Source organism: Rattus rattus, chromosome 3, assembly GCF_011064425.1.
Source record: "Rattus rattus isolate New Zealand chromosome 3, Rrattus_CSIRO_v1, whole genome shotgun sequence".
In the NCBI taxonomy this organism is placed as follows: domain Eukaryota; kingdom Metazoa; phylum Chordata; class Mammalia; order Rodentia; family Muridae; genus Rattus; species Rattus rattus.
Genome location: NC_046156.1, coordinates 114377764 through 114404694, shown reverse-complemented (window position 1 = coordinate 114404694; position 26931 = coordinate 114377764). Strand labels below are relative to the sequence as shown.

Below are 26931 nucleotides of genomic sequence, written 5' to 3'. Positions count from 1 at the left end.
TTTGCATCTTGATCTACAGCATTAAAACTGTGCAATCATTGTGTTAGTGACAACCTACCAGCCTGGTCAATCTTTAGCAAAGACAGGACTGTAAAGGAATTTTAATTCAGCAATGCTTCTCACTACTCTGGCTTGGCACATCTAAGCTTGGATGATCTGGCTAGAATAAAATACCTCCATTCCCTTTTGCTAGAATATAAACACATCCTTAGTATATACCTTAATCCCCAAACAATGAAAGTAAAGTCAGTTTGTGGAAAGCAAGAGCCATGTTTGAAAGTGATTCTAATTGAGGGGCAGACAAAGTGATGAGTCAGAATAAGGTTTGACAGAATGAGTCAGAGATAGGATACACCCAATTCTCATGACAACAGACTGGAAAGAGATGCTACCTACGAGCAGAGCAGAATGAGTCAGGCTGTAGTTCAATTGAGTGCAGTTCATTTGAGTTCAAGCAAGGCAGCTCAGTCCGTGGAATTCAAATGCAGTTTTTTTCCAAGTAGGGTAATTCTGTGAGAAGCCTCGAAAAGCCAGTTTGAAACAACCAGTATGGAGTAGAGTTTTGAGCCAGAACAGGTAAAATGAATCCACCAGCTATAGCTTAGAAAGAGCTAGAAAGGGTGAGTTTGTTCAGCAGTAAGCTTCTGAGACAACTATAATCTGGCAAATGCATGTTAATTTTACACATGGCTTTTTTTATGGACTTTCAATTCACAGTTGACCAAGCCAGTATATATCACCAGGCTTAGTCTTTGTAGTAACACTGCCAAGTAGTAATATCTCAATCTAATGACTGATGCAGATGTGCTTCTGAACTCTGCAGTAAACCACAGAATTGTTGATTCGTTCAAGAGATTTGAACTAAATGCCTCCTAAATTCATGTTCTCAATACTCCTGTCAAACGTCTCCAAAGCAAATATATAAAGGTATGTCAGAGCAAAACAGTGGTAGAGTAATATAGAGATGACAACTTAGATAAAAGGGGGGAGTGAAATGCATTTTAAACTGCAGTTTTAGAGATTTCCAAATGATAATAGGAAAACAAAATAAAAGTCATAAAACTAAAGAAAGAAGGTTTAAATTTGTATAAGAAACCAAACTAAAAATGGGCATCTAGGAAGAAAAACTGAAAAGTGTTAATCCCGTACTACAGAGCACATAGATTTGAGAACTTGAGCTTCCCATGGGAGCAGACAAAAAACAATATCTTTAATATGAACACATCTGTGTCCTGCATGGATATATCAAGGTGCTTGAAGCATAGAAGTCCCAAGACTGTAGGCCACACAAGACACAGAAAGAATGAGATTTATAGCTGACTTCATGTTCCCTTTAGCAAGACGTAGCCTAGAAATTCTGTCTGTCTGTCTGTCGTCTGTCTCTATGTGCATCTCCATCCTTATCTATCTATCTATCTATCTATCTATCTATCTATCTATCTATCTATCTATCTATCTATCTATCTATCTATCTATCTATCTATCTATCTATCTATAGGTCTATCTATCATCTATCTATCTATCTATCTATCTATCCTTATCTATCTATCTATCCTTATCTATCTATCTATCTATCTATCTATCTATCTATCTATCTATTGATCATCTACCTAATATCATCATCTCTTTCTGTTTCTACCTCTCTGTCTGTCTCTTTCTCCTTCCTGTTTCACCCTCTCTGCTCTCTGTGCCCCTCCCCATCTTTCTTTCTTTTTCCTGTTCTGGAGCTGTTGAGAGCTGAAGCTCCATTGGCTTTCCACCCATCCTTGGTGATTCTACAGGAAGTCATAGGTGTGGTCATTGGAGCCAAACCATTCTTTCTCGCCCTTTCTTGTGGAGAAATTGTGTTTTTAAGATGTCTTAGACAGAATGGTGCCCTTATTTCCCTCTTAGTCACAGAAGGAGAAAAAGAAATGGATACTTCAGGGCCAAAGGCATTAACATTGGCCTAAATGTAAGGAACATTTAAGTTCCCAACAGTGTTTTCCCTGTGTGTTTGTACCTGAAATCTTGGGTGACAAACTTGGCCAGTAGGACTACCATTTTTAACCAAAGTCCTGGGGCCCAGCTTCTCAGAACACACTGGCAAGTTTTGGCCTTTATGCAAACACCTTTGGCAGTGTTTCTTGCCATGCTCTTAGGAGGCTGGGAAAGCATTATACGGGAAATGCACTTTGCTTCAGGAGCCAAACTGGAAGAGCCTTGTTCAGGAACTTCATTAATTTAGTGCTACCCGGCTCCTAACCTTTGGACAGACTAACTTTCAATGTCTCTTTATGTTGTCCATAAGAGTCGAAAGCAAGATAATTTTTAAAGTTCCTGTTACTGTGTTTATTAACACTGAGACTTCCTAGTTTAACAGTCAGGTAGCTGGCATTAAGTGTATTTTAATAACTATAATCCCTAAAGGGTTGATTTGCTTCTGATGCTTAAGTTCACCCCAGCCATGTTAAGCAGTGGTCATTCTAAAATCTTAGTTCACAACCTATTTATAAATTACTTGTTTTTCTGTAGCTGCACAATCCAGGATGTCCCAGAGGTTGCTTTCATTGTGTGGTGAAGGTCATAGGGACCAAGATACCCTTCTTTGTTTTCCCTTCCTTCTCACAGTTACTGCTGCCTCAGAGGACACAGGGGCACGATGCTCACTATGTTTAAATGTTTAATTGTTCTCTGGAGTTTCTTTGCAATTTACACCTTACAAAAATGCAGCACACTCATAAATCTTAGCATTTAAGAGTGTCCCTTTCCCCACAGGAGCCACTAACCTCACAGGAAGGGGCAGGGGTACAATCCTATACAGTTTTGGGATTTACAAGTCTGTGGTGAAGGTAGGGGTGTGAATTACTGAGAAACCCAAGAGTGTATTAAACTATTTCAAGGTAAGACACACCAAGATGTTTCTTTGGTTTGAAATCTAATTAAGCAGAATGGGAAAGGGAGCAGGAATAGGCCTACATCGAACCCAAGGTATCAAGCCCTCTGCCTAAAAGAAGACACTTGATGGGTTCCTTCAAGTCTCATTTTTGTATGACTAACTTGAAGTGAGGAGCTAGAATACTTTGGAAGCAGGTAAAAGATCTAAGTATAAGTGTATAGATGACCCATAACTACCAGTGCTGTGCTTCAAGAATTAAAAATAAAATTTAATATTTAGGTGATGATTCTTCTATAAATTGTTTCAGACAGTATACTTTATCATCCATATTGGGGCATTATTCAGAGTAGATGGGAATACCATTAGTAACTGTGTAGAGTCACCAAAATTTACACCCTTAATAATTTGGACATTCAAGAGCTATAAATAAACTGCGGAATGGAACTTGGCCACAGTAAGCTCACTGTGTTAAGTTACACCTTATACTATCCAGAATAAATATTTATTAATTACGTTTCTCTTTTCTCAGGCAAAGAGGATTGATCAAGCCATTTGTAGTCTTCTGTCCAATGTGTAAGCTATGTGAGTATTTTACAACATAGCCATTCAGGGCTCAAATGTCTCCCCTCTTACTTGCTGTTCCTGGGGCATATTGCTCTGAGCCAGGGGCACTCTCATTTGCTGTTTCTAAGACAATGTAAATCAGCTATCATTAGAGAGTGGGGTCCCTGTGAAGTCCACTCAGAACTACAATGAGCAAAAAGGGAAGGCAAAACCATCCCAAGGAAGCAGTTTCCCCCAAACTCTCAGCTTGAAAATGGAAAGGCTTTAGCCCAGGTGGGGCCTCCATCTCAGGGGACATCTTGGATTCTGGCAATCTATCTTATAGCCAAACCCAGCAGTTCCCAGATTTTTGCCTCAGATTTTGCTTCACTGTGTCTATAAATTGTAATGTTGATAAAAGAAAGGCTGAGGGAAAATTAAGTATTTTTCTTCACACTCCCCGCCCCCCGGGTTTGGCCAGACTACAATGAATCAGTTTCCCTGACAAGTTCTTGTATTTTTATGTTTCCTTTGTATGACAGCAGGGTGTGAACTGAAACTTGTCTTTGTGTTGAGTGACTTCTAGTGAGGTTCCGTGTCCCTGAGACCCACAATTGAAGAGCCACTGGAATGGAAAGCCTTGGCTTTGAACCTCACCTTTAGGACGTCAGCTCAGAGCTGAGTGGTATCTGACAGTTACTTCAAACCTCTTCCTCTGTAATGAAATGGAGGCATTTTCACTCTTTGAAGGCCACACATGGCTTCAGGCTGAGCCTTATCCTGAATGATTCCATTTAAAAGCCTCATTTACCTTCACTGAGAGTGTAGACTCTGAAGGAGGAGGACTGTCTTTGTCAGTGTTCTATTGCTGTTAAGAGACACAATCATAACGGAAGCTCTTGTAAAAGAAAGCTTTTGATTGGTCCTGGCTTACATTTAGAGGTTTAGTTCATTATCATCATAGCAGGAAGGGTAGTGTGCACGCAGACATGGGCTGGAGAAGGAGCTCAGTGTTTTACATCTCAGTAGGCAGCAGGAAGAGAGCATGAGTCATGGGCCAGGATTGCACCTCAAATCCCCAGTGTTAGACTTCCTCCGACAGGGTCACACCCACTACAACAAGGCTGTATGTCCTTCACTTTTCAAACAGTGACACTCTCTGTAAGTCTATGGGGACCAGTTTCACTCAAACTACTGCAAGGACTCTGCTTCTGTCCAGCTTGGCCAAGGAGGCATAGAGCAATAAATAAGTTATTTCTGAAAGCAAAGTCTACTTCATACAAACTTATCAAAATGCATTGGGAAATTTTAGTACTGGAGCTCATTAAAACTGAATAAAACTGAACCATGCCCACGAACATACCAAATACATCACACCAAAAGTGAGGTTCTGCCCAGACTCAGTAGTGAAAATATTGAATCACCATCTCTGACCTCAAGCTGTATTACAGAGCAATCATCATAAAAACTGCATGGTCTTGGTACAGAGACAGGCAGGTAGATAAATGGAATAGAATTGAAGACCCAGAAATAAACCTACACACCTATGATCACTTGATCTTTGCCAAAGAAGTTAAAATCATCCAGTAGAAAAGACAGCGTTTTCAACAAATGGTTCAACTGGAGGACAGCATGCAGAAGAATGCAAATTTATCCATTCTTATCTCCTTGTACAAAGCTCAAGTCCAAGTGGATCAAAGACCGCCACATAAAATCAGATACAATGAAACTAGTGGAAGAGAAAGTGAGGGAGAGTCTGGAACACATGGGCACAGGGGAAAATTTCCTGAACCGACCTGTGTTCTAAACACCTGATGTGTGCATCAAGGGACTGACAGAACAGGGCTCTGTGTCAACTCCCCCTCTGTCTCCAGCAAAACCTCTTGGAGCTTATTCATTTCTCCTGCTGCCTGTTTCATGCCTTTGCAGCCCCTCTGTAAAAAACATGAATGTCCATATTAATAGAGAAGTTACCTCACAGTGTGACGTGCATATGGGGTAATTAATATTGTAATCAAGAACCTGTGTTTGCCTACAGCCATCTGTCAAGGGAAATGATGAGTACTCAGCGAATTGCATCCAACAATATCCACATAGCTTGTGAAGGTTTGTCATTCCGTAAAATCTGATACTATAGAGAGACATAAACTTGCCCATCTAAGTCTCTGCCGTAGAACACTCAGGATGCCTGGTCTTACCTTCTTATTTCTTGAGTGCCTCTTCCTTACACTTTTGTCATTTTACTCTGGTGTAAAACTTGTAAATAATGTGTTAGTGATGTTGTTTCATGAGCTATCCTCCTTAGAAGTTCCTCATAGCCTGGTTTCCCTCATTATTCCTGTGCTCATTAGTTGCTGTGTCTTCTATTGTCACCTTCAGTTGTGGTCAGTGTTCTCCTGTGTACATCAGGTAGTGCCATTTTAATCACAACGATCTCATCGACTTAGTTAAAAAAATTGGTATCCTGCTACATTCTCTACTCTTTTGTAAAATTCACATCAACTTACAGCAGCTTTTGTTGATACTTTTCTATTTTCACAGATAGTTGACAGCAAGTATCTAGGACCTCATAAAATGTGACATTCTATACTTTGATATTACTTAGATTTGCATTATGGTCATTCTATGTCTTACACTTTTTATCCTTTTCCCATAAGTACATTTTTAAAAAGCTGTCTGTAGTACATTGAATAAAATCTAACTTCGGTTCCAGATCATAACCATTGTAAACTTCAAACCTGACTTTACTTGAAACAGAATCTTTGCAGGACTGAGATGAACTTGTATTGGTTTTATTTGAGTCATAAATTCAAAGAGATTGCCCTCAGGAGAAACAAAAAATGGTACAGGGAAGAGGCCATGAGGAGATGGATCAGAGGCTGCCTGTGTAGACCAAGCAGTTACTTTGCCTGTTCAGGCTCTGGATTCCATCCCTAGCACTGAGAGAATGGAGGTAGTGATGGTCCTTTTGAGACTTTGGAATCCCCAACAGAACTACCAAAAACTGAAGACAGGAGAAGGCAATTCCAAGGACCTTCTGAAAAGTATATCCTGGCCGGCATTCTGATATCGGCCTCTGCAGCCCAGAAGGTAGAGTAATTATATTCATTCTGATAATATACCATTTAGGATAATCAAGGGTCCTGAGGAACGATCTGAAATAACAGCTTAACTCAAGGAGGATGCCTTTCTCACTGGAGCACCTTCAGCTTTTCTATGCTAAACTCTCTTATCCAGGAAACTCTCCGTACTGTTTCCAAAGCCATTAGTGCTCTTTGGCCATCCATATTTTCTCTCTAATGTTGATCAGACCTCACATCAGTTAGCACAGCCTCACCAATATGTCACAACCTGAAATGGCTCTGCCTAGAGTGTCTCTCCTTGAGTGACCTGCATTTATTTATTTATTTATTTGTTTGTTTGTTTGTTTGTTTATTTTTACTGAATTCAGCATTCTTTGAATTTCCTTAATGAGACAAGAAGCTGAAACAAACTACTAATGACAGGTGATGGTATCCATCCTGTCAAAAGACAAAATTGCTGATCCTTTAATCACATGTTTTTTATGTGTAAAATGAAAAGGTGTGTCTTTTTCCACTATGGTGTTTATGATTTTATATTCTGTTATCAAATGAGACTATCCATATTGCTAATCTCTATACACTGTTATTATGTCTATGATTAAAATTCTTTCCAATATGAGATGATAAACTGTGCTGTTTTGTTGTCCAGACAACACGAAAAAAATGGTGAAGTAGTGGCTGCAAATTTTCAGACATATCTTGGCTTCCTTTGTTTCTGCCTGGGGCTCCAGGGTCCAAAGCTAATAGCAAGGGGAGATTGCAGTCAGCAATTATAAATCTCTTTGACAACAAAAGTACCATACGAAGGTTCAGAAATTACATTTCTCTCCAGACAAAAAGGAATCCTGCCTACTTCAGACTACTCTAACGAGGCAAAAATATCTTTAACATTACTAATTACATCTATAGTAGTTTAATTGTTTAGGGACAAAGAGAACAAGATAAAAATCACATGGCATTACTTCTGATTTCACTCGCTGGAAAGGGAAGAGTCTCAAATGCTTTGATGCTTTTAACAATAGCTCTAGTGAGCATTAATGTCAATGGGTTCTATGGAGCTAAACTCATCATATTTAAAACATTATCTTTGTTTTTGAAGTAAAAATTGCAATTACCTATTAGGATAATTTTTCTTCCAATAGGTAAAAAACAAACAAACAAAAATAAAACAGACAAGTCAATACAAATTAGACACGTTATGCTTACTACTCGATAGATCCCAATTCTATTAGAGAAGATTTAGCTTCCTGTCACTGAACAATTGAGAATTTTGCAAATAAATAAGATGTAAAAGGCAAAAGCTGACTGAGATGGAGATTTAAAATGTGTGACTTATTTGTTTTAAGGTTTACCAACTGCACTGTCTTTTCAGAGTAAGATTAACAGGATTAAAGGTGTGAATAAACAATCTCCTCACTACACCAGCATCATCTCCACAAGACTTGGAAACATTCTAACTATGAAACACGAAATGGCTTGTTCTGCTTTTATCTGAACTCATTGGCGTAACCATTTCCTTCCACCCTGCACTCTGTGTTTCATGCCAATCTGTAAGCTACTCTTAGGTCACTTTTTGAATCTTTTTGTTTAGCTTTCTATTCATTCATTGAGTTTCACATTCTGTATCCCAGTCCCACTCATCTCCCCATCCCCTCATATCTGCCCTTTATCCTTGTAACATCCCACCAAATTAAAATGTAAAAACTTACAAGCAAATAACAACAAAACAAAGCACTGAAAACATCTCACCATGGAAGCTGTAGTGTGTCACAGTGAGTCCCACAGTCTATTCCTCTGTCCACACATCTTCACTTGCTATGGCAAGGAGCCATTGGTTGGTGCAAGGTCTCTGGCTTCTGTGACACTATCAATATTGCATCCTCCTAGTTATCCTGTTCTTGTCCTCTGTCACAGAGATCCTGCAGCTTTGGAACAGCAAGACTGGCCTTTTTACCCATCCCTTCTATTTGCGGATGACACAGATTTTCAGGTTAGCCAATTCTGTGCCCTGGATCTGGGTCTGAGTTGGTTCAGAATTGGTTATCTCATGGGCTTTCCCTTATCCATACCAGCAGGACAAGCTCTCCAGTACTGTTCTGGTTAGGCCAGGCAATGCCAACAGCAACAGTATGCAGGATCTATTCTTTTGCTTTCATACAATTGGGGCCCGGCCACCCACATCCACACCTCCAGAACCAGCTCCACTGTGCTGCTTAGTCAAATCTATTTGCAGGGTTCACTCTCTCAAAAACTGAATCCTGTGAGGGGATAGGCTAGCTTTCCTGCTCTCACACCATCAGAGCTGACTCTCCTGTGCCTTCACTACCAGTGCTAGCTCCAGGGTATTGCCCAGGGGAGGTGCAGAGCCTACTCTCCAGAGTGCTATAGTAAGGGGCAGGGCTGGCTTTCCCATTCTCATTCCCTCACCCTCACAGGTTGTGAAGTGGGGAGGAGGAGCAAAGTTAGAAGAGTGAGGGTGAGGATGAGGGGAAAGGGGGAGGAGGAAGGGAAGAGAGGGGACCATACTTATACCCACATCTCCTTGTGGCAGACAAATGACTGGGCCAGCTATCCCACATTCTCACCCTTGGTGGCAGCTCCACCAGGGACAGTTCTACTTCAGTACCCATGCTTTATGCAGGTGGCCATTGTCTTGAGTGCCATAGCTGCCAGCTTACCAGGCCAGCTCACCAGCTATCATGACACAAGGGCCAACTCTCCTGACTGTTGAGGATGATGAGGAGATGGGGGAAGGGATCACCCCACACCCATATCACCTCTCAATAGATGAGTGGTGGGGCCAGCTCTCCTGCACTCTTGCCCACAGTGCTGGCAGAGCCATGCCGCTTGACAGGATCAGCCTTACTCTGCTGGCCAGGTGAGGTACAGGACCTGTTCCCTTGAGGAACAGGTAAGGAGCAGGAATAGCTCCCCTATGCTCATAATCTTGTGGGCAGATTTGCCATCTGCTGGAGGGGGGTAAAGGGTAGGGGGCATCACCTCTGCAACTGTGCTACCCCCACAGTAGATGAGTGGCAGGGTTAGCCCTCCCAGCACACATCTTTGAGACAGGCTCACCCACACCCCTGCCATCAAGTCCAGCTACACTGAGTGTGCAGAGCCCTCTCTGCCAGCAGTCTGAGATGGGGCCGTCTGTTCAGAACACCACATCCAATGAGGGGCAAGACTGGTTCTTGGCAGCACCTGGACATCCAGGTGGTCTCTGGTGGCTTCCCTGAGCAGGGACATCCCCATGTTCTCCTGTGGTATTATGAGCCACAGACATCGACACTGACCCCTGCCATTGCATTGCCATGGATCCAAACATGGCCCTTAGTGGCAGTTCAGGCTGGGGCCTCACCATCAGGGCAAGGCTAGTCACTCCTAACAGGCCACTTCTTTCTATTGTTGAGTCTCCAGTTCCATATTTCTTCATACAGCTCAAGCTGCTCCACTCCTCCTTCTCTCCCATCTGCCCACCACAGACTTGCACATTGTGGTGGCTCCAGCTGCAGGCTGGCCATGTGGCTTGCAGGCCCCTAGATGACCTCCTTCATCCACACTGGAAAGCAAGTTTGTGGGTGGCATGGCAGTCCACAGGTCTCTTTCTGTCTTCCTCCTTCTGGATTTGATTTGATTTGGGTTGGTTTGGTTTTTATGAGTCCAAGGCATAAAACAGCTTTGGTCACAAAGCCAGCCATCAAGCTCGGATAAGCAGAGGACTGCCATGTGCTCTGGTAAAGGAACACCACCACCAGCAAGGTATTTCTTTGCCCATTTACCTTTTGCATTTTAAGTGTGGCGTTCAAGGAAAAGCCACAGAAATGAAAGGCACTAGTACAAATGCCCACACATAGAATCAGTTAACAGTCCTACTTTCTCTGAGTTTTTAGTTATAGTGTACATTTGCATTAAGAACTTCTAGAGATTTTGGCTCTTTTCTTTTATCCAGGTTCACTTATTAATATTTTGGAGGGTTCACAGCCACAGTGCACAAGTGACTGCAGAGGATCACTTGAGTCTGTTCTCCTTCTTCACCATGTGGGACCTTTGGCTCCGACTCTGGTAGTCAGGCTCTGTGGCAAGTGCCTTTGCCCTCTGAGCAATTTCACCAGCCCATCTTTGAATTGGTAAGTATTTAATAAGATGCAGGGCACCAAGTACCATGCTACCTCCTGCTACTCTCTGTCCCCAGTAGTCTCTCTGCCTGTATGGCTAGCCCCACTTGGTGCTGTCTGCTCTCTGGCCCCAGCAGCAGCCACCCTCTTGTGACTTTCTGCTGTGAACTATGATTACAATCCCAGTGTCTGCCCCCTGTGGTAATTGTCACAACTCCCAGTGACCTGTTAAAATCAAAACTCAAAAAGCTTGTAATTTATCAATCAGATTTATATCAGTAAATTCTCACACCACGAAATATCCACCCAATAAACTCAGAGCCAATGGATATTGATATAAATTGCCCACCTAGATAAGACAAATTATCCTATAATAATCCATCCTTTATAAGATATTCATAGCTACTTGTAGCTAATTAAGGCCACAAGGGGGTGGGTCATCCTTCTCCTCCTCCATCTTCTCTTCCTTCTTGACAGGAATCCAAATAAGGTCTCTCATGAACTTTTTGGTCACCTCAAGGACATCAGGAGGCATTGCAGCAGACAACAAAACTACTTGTGTGTTACTCTTGAGCTTTTGGAATATATCATAGATCTGATCCTTGAACTCATGTCTTTACATTTTATTTGTTCCATCCAGTACAAGCATCTTGATTTATTTGGGGGACAGGTATACCCAGTTAAGCATATCAAACACCCAGTCTGGGATGCCCACAATGATATGGGGAGCTTCCATTTGCAGCTTCTGCACCTCAGCATGCATGTTGGTGCCCCCGATACCAGCATGGCAAGAGGCACCCATGTAGTCTCCCAATGCCACGCCATAACCACCTTTTGTATCTGCTGAGCCAATTCCTGAGTGGGTGCCAGAACCAAACCCTGAGTGGTCTTTAGATCTAATTGGGTCTGCTCCAGAATTGATATGGGAAATGTAGCTGTTTTCCCAGTCTCAGATTGGGCTTGTGCAATCACATCATAACCCTTGATACAAGGAAGAACAGCTCCCTGCTGAATGGCAGAGGGCCTCTCAAAACCATAGGCATACATACCGTGGAGGAAGGATTTTTCAGAGGTTCATGTCATCAAAGCTATCCACAATCTCATTTCAGTTACTCTCAATGAAGCCTTCTGGCTCCATCCCATCGGGGCCATTGTCTCTGGGTCAAGAATCCTGACTCACCGACATGATCCATAGAGTCTCTGTTTTCTGTTAGATACATAGTACATTGATTTGTAAAACAAATCATTGATTTGGACCACAACAAATAGCAAAACAGGTAGTAGTTCTCACAGCTGTTGATTCGATCTGAAATGCATCCCTGGGACAAAAGAGGGTTCAATCTGGTGTTGCTCCCCACCATCTTACTATGACAAGTACAGAAGTAGGAGGTGTTGCAATCTTCCATAGAGCTTTAGTAATAGTAAGCTTGAGAAAGTAGTATAATTGCCCTTCAATTACACTGGCAGACTTGTAGACAGTGAAATGCCATTCAAACCTCTCTTCTTGACCCCACTGCTACCCCCAGGCACTTGGCCTTCCTTGTGTTTCATGATGAGACCTGCCCCTTCATCACCAACTCAAGGTAGATGCCACTCCTAAGCTGTATGCTCCTGGTCTCCCTTTCCATGGTGCCTGCTTAAAACATGTGTTTTTGACGTTTCTTTATGACCCTCCACTCACTAGAGGGTGAATATTGTGGTCCCTACCAGTATTTAAGGGTAAATGAGGCATTCTAGACAGGACACTTTAAGTCAAGGGAATCCCCTCTGATTTAATTGTTCTGTAAAGAACATGCTGATCTATTTGATAACCTATGTTATGAAATGAGGCAAATGTTTAGTTCAGCCTTGTGCCCATCTACATAAACTTTGATGGTTTCTAATATAATCTTATTATTTCTCTTATGCAAATGATTCTTGACCTTCCTAACACCAGGAGCAAGGTTAGCACATCTTAAGTTATGGGTAACTAGAGAAGGCCTTTCACTACTCCCTGCACAGAGGGATCAGAGGTATGACACTAAAACGAGTACAAAGTCAAACAGAAGCTGGAATATTGTATGCAGGAAGAAAAGATGCTGCCGAGTAGGAAACTGCCAACTCTAAAACCACAAACACTGTCCCTTTTTATTCTTTCTCTTTAATTATGACACTTGCCCAAGTTCTTGGTTTCCCACCCTTTAGATATTGGAGTTAGCACAGTGTTCTTTGAAGAATGTAAACAGCTTTTGGAGGTGAGGGTGTTGGCGATGCTCATGTGACATTAACATGAAGCCAGCATAGGCATTCACACAGTACACACTGAGCAGTCTCCTGATTGGCCCCTATCATCTGGCCAGAGTTCTCTCCTTCAGAGCTCGTGGTGGATGGGAACAGCCAGAGGCACTGGCCTTTGCCACTTTTCTTTTTTTGCACAGTGAAGTTTGTTTCCTTTCCTGCAATTACATGTTTACTAACTGTGCTCTTGGCCACATAGTTATTGAGATATATTGTCCAAAAATATTTATTTAATATCCTTTTAATTAAATTATAACTATATCATATCCCTTTCTCTTTCCTATTTCCAGCTACTCCCATGCAGCCTCCTCAAGCTGTTAACTGCTTTTCTTTGATTATTTTGCATATATATATATATATATATATATACAAATATAGAAAAACAATGAAATAAGTACATATGTGGAAGACCACATACCTGGTCAAATTTAATTTTTCGGCATTGGTTACTTTACTTTTTGGAATTCTAAAGCTATAATTTCCCCGGGTTCTAAAACTAGATTTATTTCAATGAATGGTAAAACTAGATCGAATTTCTTGGTACTGGGATACCAGTATATTCTTTGAAGCAGCTTTTCAATAATGCTGTTGAGTTCGTTTTGCAGAGCATATGAATATAATTAACATTTTATAAACAAAAATTGCAATTTTGGAGATTTAGTGATTCTAAAATTTTAGCACTAATCAATGATTATCTCCAGAGATATTTATAGTAAACATGACCCAAATAATGTCACATGAATAATGTGAATGTAGAGGAAGTCAATGCCTTGGAAGTTGAATAAGGATAGTGAATAGAAGTTGGTTATTGGGGCTGAGGAAGAATCTCCAACTTGTGACATCTGGGAAATGAAACTATTTAGGTTGAACAATCTGAGCTTAACAGGATAGAAATGCGCACGTGCACGCACGCACACACACACACACACACACACACACACACACACACACAGTGAATTTATTTCTTTTTTATTTAAAAAACCTGTATTATCCATTCTGATTGTTCAGAATATAGAATTTCATTTGACACCAATATTAACAGTAGAAGCATGTTATGTGAGTTCTAAACTAGTAAAAATTTATGATAGCTTTTTTACATTTAAAATATATTTTACTTTTTTGAGGTCGTAATATAATTATATCCTCTCCCCTTGTATTTCCTTCTTCCCAAACCTCCCACACACCGCTCCTTTCTCTTTTTTCAGATTCATGACCTTTTTCTCACTATTTGTTTTTATTACACATATATATGCATATGTCTTTCCAAATAAAACCTGCTCAGTCTGTGTAATATTTCTTGTATATATGTTTTCAGGGTGGACCACTTGTCATTGGATAACCAATTGGTGAGCTCTTCCGTGGGCAAGACAATTTCTCCCACTCCCTGCCGTCCTTGTGGCCTTCCGTTCTTTGTGTAGGGCTGAAGCCTCTGGCTCTTTACTCTGATCACATTGGCATGTCTTTTGGAGTTGTCCTTGCTCAGTTCATATTTCTGCAACTCTGAGGATGAGGATATATGGGTGTGTCTTCTGACATTCCTAGCAGGCACAGCCTCACAACAAACTCCCTCATCCTCATCTTCTTATAATTTTTCCGCCCCCTCTTTTGCAAGGTCCTTGAGCCGTAGTTGTGGGAGTGACCTGGAGATGTATCCGTTGAGACTGGGCTCTATAACTCCACATTTTGTTTCATTGTGGTTTTCTGAAATGGTCTCCATATGTTACAAAAAGGAGTCTCCCTGCTGAGGGGTGAGGACTCCAGTATCTGTGGGTATAAGGACAAATATTTAGACTGTAGTTAGGGAATTCTGCTCATCTAGTGAAGTGGTGGTTGTGGGTTCTTCTCCAAGATCCATGATTTCAAGCCCTTGGTAATAATGCAGTTTTTAAACTAATAGAGAAGAATTACATCACTTGCAATAAAATGGAGGTAACTGGAGAACCTTCTGTTAGACAAATTCAGTTCAGTCAAGCCAGTCACATGCTTTGACTCATTAGTATGTCCTAGATTTTCTACCGATCGATCTGTTAGAACTTGGATGTGTATCTGAGATGAAAGTCAGGTGGAAGGATGAAGGGAGCAAAGTACCTAGTGGGAGGTCAGGGGTCAGGGGCCAAGGAGGATTGCAGGGAGTATGCCACCCAGAACATGTGCCAGGGTGAAAGGATCCTCCTGCAACACAACCTAACACCTCATACGGTGAATGTGCACAATGGTGAAAAGTACAGAATTCAGAAGCCAGTTCCAAAAAGGACCACATCAGACACCAAAGTAGAAACGTTTACAAGCCATAAATTCAACGCTTAGCTAAGCACCTGGTAATGAGAAAAGGGCCACTGGAATAAACAAAATTCAAAAGCTAAGCAGCTGAATCCTAAAGGGCTCGAAATCAGCCATCTTTACGTGGTCTCTGTTGGTCACAGTTCTGAAAGTAACAAGTGTAGAAAAACTGCAGATCCTTCTACCCGGGTCCAGGAGGCCAAAATTGATTCTATCTCAGCTGTGGGCAGGCCATCTTCAGGTGACCTTCTCTGTGGGCCTTATTTCTTTTTACTTTTCTGAAATACTTTTGTATGCACCCTGTAATTTAAAAGTCTTGCTAGAGTATACTTCACTCAGTCCTACAGCTTTTTATCTCAGGTTTTCTGCTTTTCAAAGAAGTTTGTCACAACTCACGTGTTCTAGAGAAACATGGAGAATACATACATTTCTCTCTTTGTGAAGTTTGCTTTGATTAGCTTCAAGAAATCACAGGAGAATGAGGCAGGGTCACCTGATGATGAGGGCCATACAGAAGGCTTTGTGTCCCCATCGGTTAGCACATAGGTGGGCCTTGGACAGGCATCGCTCCAAGTTCCATGTGTCCTGCTGCTATGGAGTTTTTCTCTGCTTATGGCCCTCATATCTCTCTAAAGCTAAAAATTTTATTTAAACTCTCACTGGGAAACATCACTGGGACTTAAAAATAATCGTACTTGATCTTTTTCAGATCTGCTGGAGCAGATTAATGATTCAATCACCACTTTAGGAAAGAACTTAGAAATATCAATTGTCAACAATGACCTTAGAAAGCATTTGGAAAAATAGGGTTGTTAGTAAAGCTAGCTTAAGATGTTTTTGCTACTGGCTCTGATGTAGATAATCTTAGGGAACAATTTGAAATTCAAAAAAGCATACTCTTATTAGTTAAGCTAGGGACATTTATGACCAAGGAACAAGAAAAATGGCAGCACTGGCTGACATAACTCTCACTGAGGCTGAACTGGTGAGGATTGGTTTCTTATATCTATCTTCCCCTCAGCTTCCTGGCATGATTTAATAAAAATTGCTGATGCATTCTGAGGATTTAAAATAGATATGACTGCTTTTATATAAAAGTTTAGATTTGTGATTCTTTACTACTACTTTTCAAGATAAATGATAAAATAATTGATTCCTTCTTTGTGACTGCAAATTACTGCCTGCCAGTAGGAGAGCCTGGCTGAGAAAACCACCCTGCTTGCTCTCATTTTGCTAATCTCTAACAAGTTGCTTAGTTACAAATATATTTTGGATCTTGGAAAGATTTGATTTCTTTACATGTACCATGTCACCTTGTAAAGGTGTTGAACATACTGGTTTTTTAATTGTCATTCAGGAGGAAAAAACTAGAAGGGAATCACTGGGATATATAAGCTTTGGGAGAAAAATTAAAGTGGTTGAAACTTTGTTCCATCCATCAAATTGTATATATGCATATGTAAAGTTTGTGTGAGTGTGTGTTGGGTATATTTACATGTATATATATATATATGTATATGTGTGTATGCATGTATATATGTGTACATATGAAATGCTTGGAGTCTTTTGTTGTAACTTTGCTCCACCCATTCACCAGGTATGTGTGTATATGTCTATATATGTATATGTGTATATGATGTATATATGTGTACATGTTTATACGTGTACATGTGTACATGTGTACTGTGTACGTGTGTATACGTGTACATGTGTATGTGTAAAATGCTTGGAGACTTCTTGTTGGAAATTTTTTCCATTCAGTGCGTGAATCTGTATATATCTGCAGGTCTGTATTCCTGCATGCATGTATGTATATATGTGTGTACTTGTATGTACGAAGTTATTGGAGTATGCCTTTTGCTTCATTCATTCAGTGTGTGTGTGTGCGTGCATGTGTGTGTGTGTGTGTGTGTGTGTGTGTGTGTGTGTATGAATTTCCTTTTCTTTCTCATCAGTCTCTAAATCTTAAGAGTTCAAAGTTTTCGCTGGCTGCAGGAAGTGCCAGACCCAGTGGATCAAAGCTTTGTTCCCTCAGAGAAAAGTCTGCTGAGTAATTTCTCTAAGCATTGGCTGCTGTAGGCAGCAGCTTCCATCAGGCACTATCTGGACAGACAGACCCCTGTCAGCACATCTTATTGCTGACCCCTGTCAGTTGCTCTCAGCACTGACCCTAACTCCTGATACCATACCTCAATGCCTGCCTCTGTTTACCCCCTCAGGGATGTCAAAGCAGGTCGACCTGAAGGTGTAATATTGCTCCCAGTTCTTCGGTTGTGAGTGCTAACACTGTAGAACTCAATGTTGTTGTACATAAACTCATTAATAGAAAAGTACATAAAAACAACACTCTATAAGTAGTTGCCTTTTCTTAGTTTTGTTTTTTCTTTTCTTTTCTTTCTTTTATTTGATGCAAGGATCCCTATAGTGCATGCTGGCCTCCAACTCTCTGTGTAGCCAAGAATGACCTTGAACTAATGATCTTACATCCATCTTCTGAATGTTGGGGCTTTAGACTTGTGCTACCACACTGTACTTACAGAGTGCAGACGATGAAAAACAAGGTTTCCTGCATTCAAGGCATTCACTCTGCCAACTTGGTACCATCTCTAGTCTGTGATAAACATCTCTGTTTGGCATCAGTGAGTCTGTAAATGTACCTTGGGAATTGTGGCTTTGTGTATCGGTGAAGGTAATATCAGGAAGGTTTCCTTCTACCCATGAAACTCTAAGATGCTCCTAGGTGATCGTCTCAGTGAGTCTCGGACTTTACATCCCATAGCAGAGCAAGAACCAACCTCCTTCACTTCCGTGGGTTTGAGTTTCTATCCACGTCTGTTCTTCAGAAGAAGCTTCTGCTCATACACATTCTGGCTTCGTCTACGCTTTTACATGGCCCACATGGTGCATGCAGAGCGATGAATGACTTCAATTTTTCACTCTAGCACCATAAATGTGTTCGGCATTATGAACGCCTCAGGGATGGTTCTGAAACCCTGAGCACAAGCAGCAATCAGCTAAATTCGGGCATTTTTTCTTTCTCCTGAAAGCCGAGAAACTCCCAGCAGCTAATAATTAGTGAAATTGTGCAACAGAGAAGGAAAAGCAGACCTGTCAGCACTGAGGAAAAGTAATTTTTTCACCTTGTAAAGTTGCCAGGTGGCCCACTCCTTTTGTAGCTGGTGCAGACACGCAGACAGTAGGAGAGACTTTGAGCAGGCGCTGCCTTCAAACCCTACCTGTTCACAAGCTGCTACATTTGTTGAATGAACAGCTAGATTTAGGCTAACTTGAAATTTGGGTACTTTACTTATTTATTGTATTTTTTTTTTTTTGGTTTCTGCATGTGTGATTATGATTTCTTCCTGCACTAGTCTGCGCTGGATAAATTGTATCTGAAATATAAACATGCAGATTGACAGTAATTATGGAAGGTACTCCATGACAGAGGCATGAACATCTTGTGTCGGCTGGTGTATTTTAGAGTTATATCTACAAACTATTTTTTACCACCTTTTGAAGATGTACTGCGTGTATTGGGTAGAAGCTTGTGTCACAAAGCATCTGTGGAGGGTAGAGGACAACATGGTAGCATGGGGGTGGGGGTTGAGCTCCCCACATGGGTTCTCTCCTTTTGCCATGTAGGTCACAGGGATGGAACTCAGGATTTTAGGTTTGGGGCAAGAGCTTCTGCCTGCTGAGCCATCTCCTTCCCCCAGGTCAGAGCATTTGAATATTGTATTTATCTTGGATGGACCAGCCTTTTCTTCAAGTAACATTCATAATCAATGCTTGTCCAGGAGTGTCTGTATGTGTGTGTGTATGTGTGTGTGTGTGTGTGTGTGTGTGTGTGTGTGTGTGTGTGTGTTCCTCACAGTGATTCAAATCAGGCTGAGGTGTCTCAGGAACCCCCAGTTAAATGTGAGAGGACATAGGCTGTACGTGAACAGGATTGTGTGTGCTCACAAACTTCTGGTGTCTTTCTTCTCCTTAAAGCACAGTTCTGCTCCTGAAATGACTTGATATCACTGTATTCACCACTACAAAGTCCTGCTGGCTTTACACAAAGAGTTCCAGAGTTTTCCGGAAGTCAGAAGAGATAGCCTGTGACCTCCTGTCTTCTGCTATCCGTTTCATTTCCTTCCTGCCTTATCTTTGTAACACCACCATTGACTTCCAAGTAAACAGCTGCACACTGCTGACAAAACCCATCCCTTTCATTCCACCTACGAGCCCTACCAGAGCATCCAGTACTCACAGCCTTACGTGGTTTCTAAAGTGCTCCTACTTGTCATTTCCCTGTTTTCAAGGTGCCACAATAAATGTTTGATTGTTCTGTTACAAGTGAATCCTTCAAGCTGATTTCTCTTCCGACTTTTCTAAGTTTTACCCACTTTGTGTAAATAGGAAAAAAGAATTACAACTGCTTCAAAAATTCTCATTTCAATTCAGCCTCTGGTTAATCTGATAGATAAAAGAGATAACTTTCAAGTTTGAGGAAATTAAGATATTGAAAGACAGTATGGAACTGTGCGTAGGAATGATCCTGGCAGGCGCTTCTGGTCACTGGTCATTACCACGATTACTTCTAGTTATTGGGTCTCTGGCATGAAAGGCTGGGGTCACGGAGTCACTGTGATTGTTAGAGTGTGATATCATCATTTCCCCATGCATTCCTTACTTTGGAGGCAGAATTGAGGAAATTCCAAGAGGCATGCAGGTTTTTTTGGTTTTTGACTAAGAAAAGAGTATGTTTGAATGGAATACTTTTCTCCAGGAAATCCTTACTCTTTGTAGCTCAGTGAGTGTCACTGGGATCCTGTTTAATCAAACAGTCGTATCCACTTCTTCCATAGATCCTCAGGGACAGCAAAATGGAGGCACCAAAATGTACCTTTTTCAATTTTTAAATTTTTAGTATGAATGTATTACTTCCAGAAAAATAAGTTGAAGACATTACAATTCCCTAACACCACCATAAAGGAAAAAAGAAGCGAGTACAAAAATTATAGCGTCTACCAAATTCCCCAGCAGTGTGCCTTGCTGGGAAATGTGTGACTTTCCTGACATCACACATAAACACATGCCCAGACTCCTACTGTCTGTTGCAAATGCTCTTTCTGCCACCCCTGTAAAAATAAAGATCTTCGGTCCTTGGGGACCAGCTAGGCTGTAGCTACGTCTCTGACAGGTGGGAGTAGAGGTGGCCTGTTCCCTCTCAGTCATTTTGGTTTTACGTTCGGTTGGTTGGTTGGTTGGTTGGGCTTTGTTTGTTTGTTTGTTTGTTTGTTTGTTTTTAAAGAAGCTCTTTTATAAAGAAATCTGGCTTTTACTTCAAGTTTGTGTATGTAAAATTTGAACAAATTTGATCAACATGAAAGATTGATCAGTAGCATAGTTGAAAGATTTTTTTAAGTTAAATGATTGTTCTCTAAAATACATTGGTATTTAACTTGTTTTTTTTTTTAAATTAAACAGCCCAAATCAATAGATAATAGTGTTTCAGATTCAACTTTCACTGATTTTAAGGTAGATGCAAATGAACCAGTGTCCAGATTTCATACTTGTTTTCCAGGCTAGCCTGTGTGGACAGTTGCCCCTCCCTCATGGTTGCAGTTGCTGCCAACTACTCTGTGATTCCAAGTGGTTATTAACAATAGCTGATGAAGTGTGCTTTTCACAACTGTGCTTCTTTAGAAAGATGTGCCATTCCTCTTCCAGTGTTCTATATCACCTCTCAGGGGTGGGACACAGAAGCAACCACTGGGAGCATACTGCATTGGTAAATGCAATAGTAGAGTCATGCGTGTTCTCCTCATATGTTCTTATTAACTCTTGTGCCTGTTCTACTTAGATATTACAGCATGGAGTATAGAAATGCCATAAAATAGTAAAGACCTGCTAAAATATGCTTCTTCAGGTCATTGTAGGATTTAATTCTAGTAGTTGTGTATGTATATTTTGTGTGAAGTGTGTGTGTGTGTGTGTGTGTGTGTGTGTATGTATGTATGTATGTATGTATGTATGTATGTATGTATGGTTAATATTGATTGCTTAGTTACTAGTAATAGCATTTCCTTAAATCAACTACATATAAATATTAATCCAAAACTTCTATGACATAAAGTTAGAAAAAAGACAAAAATGTTGCAGAAATAGTAAATAATACTAGTATATTTTCCTGTTACCATTTCAATGACAGAGTACATAAAAATTGAAAATTATTCACCAAAAAAGTGAAAATTACTAGTTAGAAGTGTAGTATAATTGCACCAAACACAACAATGTCTTCAAAAGGGGATGAGAGGTAGCTCATTCTGAGCCATATGTGAAGGTGTCCTGTGAACTTTTCTTGTTCTATGAGTATAGAACAGGAGAAAGTCATAGAGCAAGGCTTTTTCCAAATGCCATGGTAGAAGCATCAGGTTTGTTGGTGACTATAAGGCAGGCAGGTTCCTCTTTGCTATAACTTCAGAAGTTCTTTGTGGACATCATTAACTTTCCAGTTGGTAGAAGTCAGTGTTCTGTTAAGTAAATTCAGAGTTTTACCTAATGATTTAAAACATATTAGGCCAGACAGAGAAGTAAACATTGAATAGCTACTGGTGGGTCAAAGACAGCCAGATGTATGATATCTAGATGGTTTTTGGTAAACTTTTCAATTCCCTAGAGAAAATGGACTAAACATATGGTATTCTCTTTATTGTAATGAGGACACGAGAAAAATGAAGAGGGTAGAGCTGGAGTACTCTCTTTTATGTGCTGTGACCCACAGGGCTTGGGTCTAGAAGCCTGACTGGGCTGGTGAGGAAATAAAGAACATACAGATGTATGCTCAGAAAAGCAGGGGTCAGGTGAGGTGTGTACTCGCTGACGGAATCAAGTACAACAACCTGGAACCTCATTCCACACAGCAGAAAGGGGGAGGGGCTGCCTAGTCTCGGTACGACATTTCTGTATGTGAGCAGTTCTCAGGCTGTAAAGCTCCTCAGAGGATGAGGAAGCTGCAGTTGCTAGTTCTTGTACACAGTGGTCAATCGGACACACTCAGAGACCCAGGAAGGCTTTGGTATTCCTCTGAGCCACACTTCGGCAAGACTTTGTCATTCTGATGGGACTGAGACTTTGGAGTCCCTGATATGGCTGTGTCCATGTGAACAATATACATTCCCCCAAGACTTTACTCTCTCAGGGCTTCCTCCACTCCCTACACCCATGGGTTTAAGATAAAACAGGGTGACTGAGATCGAGATAAATCTTTACCTATTTTTTGACACATCCATGTAGGTGTATATTGTTCTCAAACTTGATCTCCTGTATTACATACATTACTTGGTGATGGGTTTTGAACTTATTAATGGGATTTGATCTTATTTCTTAGGCATCAGGAAAATCAAGTTCCAGGAGGCACTAAGTAGCTGGGAACAAAGTCAGGAAGAGCTAAAGTTGAGGATGCTCTATGAAGCCAATATATGTTTTCATTTTTTCTTTCTTCATTTCCTTTTATTCTTGTAAATTCTCTTTGACCAAACCACCGGGATTTACATTTATGTGGCAAAATTTTTGTGTGTGGTTGAAAATTGTGACAATCAAATGAATAAATATTCAAAAGAGGGTAAGAGACTTGCTGGTTATTCTCCATTGTCAGTGTCTTGGAGAAAAGGAATACACAACTTGAGAGGGTGTGCCAGGGCTTTTCTGTTGAGTAGATTATGAGAACTCTGTCTCAGTAATGATGCAATCCATTGATAAATGGGGGATTTGAATATAGCACTGGCTTTTTTTTTTATGTATCCAAGCATTTGTTTCCTCTCTTCCAAAAAATTACAGCACAGCCACAGAAGAGAAAAAGAAAAACCAGATTTTCTTACCCAAACTTTGTCAGTCAGAAATACAATCCAATTTCCTACTTCCTTTTAGAATCCTACCCTTTTAAAGCACAGGGAACTACAGTCTGAATAAGTCTTAAGTACCTGCTAAAATTTCTACTAATATATCTAGATTAATATTTCTGAGTTTGTCTATAAGAATGATTCCAAAGGCAAATCTCATGCAGGCCAACTGAGGTAGGAAGAAGTTAAAATATAGGGGTCAGCATCCAATGTGCCTGGAGCTGATGGTAGAGAGAATAGGAAATGTGTAAGAGAGTGAAAAGCAAGTTCTTCCTGAGCTGGTGTGGGCATCAAGGCTGCTGATTATGGGTGTCATCTTCTTGCCTCATCTGTCTTCCATTATAGAGTCATGCCAGGAGCTTTCCAGGGAAATTTGGAGCCTGCAGCTGCAGACACAGGCTGCATCATGAATGACTTTTTTCCTGCTGTGTCCATCTTGTGGCAATGATCAGTGATCAGCTACTGATTTCTTTGTCTCAGCCGATAGACATCGTGGGAGTACATGGCCTGTAATTGGGTAAAGCAAGCTAGTAAGTCATCAGTATAATATAAATCCATACCTAAATATGTAATAGAAGATACATAGATCTACATATAATTCATATAGAGGTTAAAATATCATTATAGAATGTTGCATTATATTATACTTCATGTTATAGTATATTTATTACATATTTTATTTTATCCTTATCCACTGGAAAACCTTAAATAATACAAATAGGGATTTTGGTGCTATAAGTGGCTATAGTCCTGCAGTTGTCAAGCTATGGCTTATGAACATCAGAAAACACATATTTCTGATGGTCTTATGAACCCCTGACTATAAATTTATTTTCATTGCTACTTTATAACTGTAATTTTGCTACTGACAGTATCTCCATTCCTAAGACCATCAGAAATACGTGTTTTCTGATGGTTGCAACCTGAAGGTTGAAAACTTCTGCTCTAGAGAATAAGAATCTTAAGGATTGATTTTTTCCATTGGTTTTATGGTTTCTCCATGATCTTTCTGATCATAGAGAGAACACTGGCAATTTTTGCCATGAACTATTTAAAGGAATATACACAGTAAAAGTACTTAACACTCCTAACTCTCTACTTGTGAGAGGTGAGGGACTTAGTAGCAATATATATGATCTTTCGAACCATTTCTGGGAAACGAAGAGTATAATGATGTTGGCTGGTGGCTCCTGGCATCGAAGGACAGAGCAATAAATGAAAAGAATGAGCTCAGAGATTCAATTTCCCAGCTCCAGATGTGCACAAACAATCTACAGGCTTCTAAGTGTGCCCTGAAGGAGAATCTTCTGTCCTGAAAGCCATAGGATTAAAGTTGCCCACAACCAAAGCCAAGCCCTCATCATGTAACTGGCTGATTTTCAAGGGGAGTTGAATTCACAGACTCCAAGAGTGTCTGAATGTCTACGCTTAAAGTGGAGACACTCATTGGAAGATTGAAGTTCTATAGATGAGGCTAGGGCTCTGGGGCTACCCTTTTGAGGCTGGGGATGCTGAATTCCTAAATTCTCCTCATTTAATTGGATAGAGGATGAGGTTTCAAGAACTTCAGTGGCAGCTGGGCCACCACTGCTTCCTTTATAGTGCTGCCCTCTCTACCTCTGTCTGTGGGAAATAATTCTACACTGCCTGTTAGAACAATTATGACTAAGCTCAGTTACCAAGCAGGACATTGTTGATACCCTTGTGGACACCTCCACCCCTCACTAACTCTCATAGGCCAATCAGACTACATTCAGACTCAAATCTCCATGGAAGGCTACGGACACATCATACAGTATGGTTACGGGATGCTCTATAGCCCTAAAGAGTCTCTTTAGTTTTCTGATTCATATAGATCTCTGAAAGGCATTCACAGAAATGGGTGGTCAGCATGTGGAATAAGCATAAAAGGCAATACATAGAGGAACATGGATGATTTAGTGCTGTATGTTCAAATACAGCTCTAGATTTAATACAGCACTTTGCAGAGGTAATACATATACAAAAGGTTTATTTGGTAGCTAAGTGAAGTCCATCAAAAACAACCTGTTGTTCATGAGAAGAGGTCTGATACCCCTTATCTTATTTCAATGGAGAATTGAAAGTCAAAAGAACTGGAATTTGGAGTAGATTTGCCACACAAAACATCCACTCCACTGGAAGATGGGCCTTTAGTACAATAAGTAGTAGTCATAGAAACCAGTTTCTGAAGGCAAATTCGAGTCCTTCGAGAGCTTGGCTATGGAAATTTTCTGTGCCAGAAGCAATACTGTGGTTAAGCACAACAGTACTTAATACATTCTATATGGTAACACACACACACACACACACAGAGAGAGAGAGAGAGAGAGAGAGAGAGAGAGAGAGAGAGAGAGAGAGAGAAAGCCCTATACAGAGAGAGAGAGAGAGGAGAGAAGAGAGAGAGATTGCATGACAGGTGGAAAGGTATGTTATTTGGGTCACTGTACCTTCAGGACCTGTTTGGTCTCTGTCACTTATGTTACATATTCATTTGACGACAGAGTGACACTGGGCATGCCTAAAGTGAGAAGTGCTAGAAACTGATGAACAACTCATGACACATGGTAATTTGGTGGCCTATTAGCCATGTTCAATTTTCACTGAAGCTTTTCTCTCACTCTTGTTACTTTGTCATATAATAACATGAATTAACTTAGTATTGCTGGTTAAGAATTATTCAACACACAATACCGTGTTTAATTCCTTGGATATCCTGGGAAGATTGGGTTCTCTGGAGAAAGACAGTGCATGTCTCACTTTGCACAGGATACTTGTGTTAGCAGAATTGTGACCTTGCTATTAATTTCACGGGGGGCTAAGGAGATGGGTTTAGGTGTCAAGAGACTAAAGGGCTTGTAACAGCTACACACGATTGGTAGCTTTGTCATGTTAAGAGGAAGCTAGGAAGGTCCTGTGGGTCCATGTATGATAGGTGTGTATGTCAGGTCATACCCAGGTACAGTGGCTATATTGGAACAGCACCCAAAAGAGGGTGAAAAGAAGACCTACCTTGAATGAAGCAGCACATATGACAGCCTGGACTTTATGTAACAAATACAGAAGGAAGAAGGCAGCTGGAGCCTGGGAAGCTGAAACTTACCAGACTAACATGCCTATCATAGCTGGTGCTGACATGCACCATGATCCAAACATGACTCATTCCTTCTATCTTTCTGGGTGAGTCATATCAGTGACTGAAGGAGCTTCTAGTCTTAGGCTAGAGCCTGGTCGTTGATGAATATTGTTCAAAGGTGTCCATCTTTTTGGGCTGAACAGCTAAGCATTCTCTAACATTCCAGGATGCAGATGCCCATTGTTGGACTAGCCAGCCACCAACCATATGAACTGATCTTGTGAATTCCCTTAATAATTATGTAATTATCTTTGTCTTATGAATACATTATTTTGTTCTGGCAAAGAGCTGTAAGTTAGGCAGCATGTAAGATCCTTCCTGACTATGGGGAAAGCCCTGAGCTTGTAGTGCTTTCAAAAACCTAATTAGAGAAAAACACAGTTGGTATAAAACGCAAAGATGTAACTTGTGTAACATACAAATGCTTGCTTGGACTTGGACTTGGCAGTGTATATATGAAGATTCTCTTTCATGTTGAGTTCACACATTACAAAGTTTTATTGTACAATCTCTCTTATGTGATTCTCATTGTGGAAAATAAAGTCGACCCTGTCATCAAGAAATCCACATATGTGTAGGACATAGAAGAATCTCTAAGTTTGCTTTCAGAGACACAACTCCAGGAGAGTGAGGTTCTTTCTCATGATGTGCTTAAAGAGCCCCATGATTTTGCACTCATTAGCAAGTTCTGCCCATAATGAAAAACTTA

At 40.7% G+C, this 26931-nt stretch overlaps 1 pseudogene; it reads right to left on the bottom strand.

Annotated features, from left to right (window-relative positions):
• Positions 1-11034: 11034 nt before the first annotated feature.
• LOC116895890 lies at positions 11035-11808 on the bottom strand (annotated as a pseudogene).
• Positions 11809-26931: the final 15123 nt, after the last annotated feature.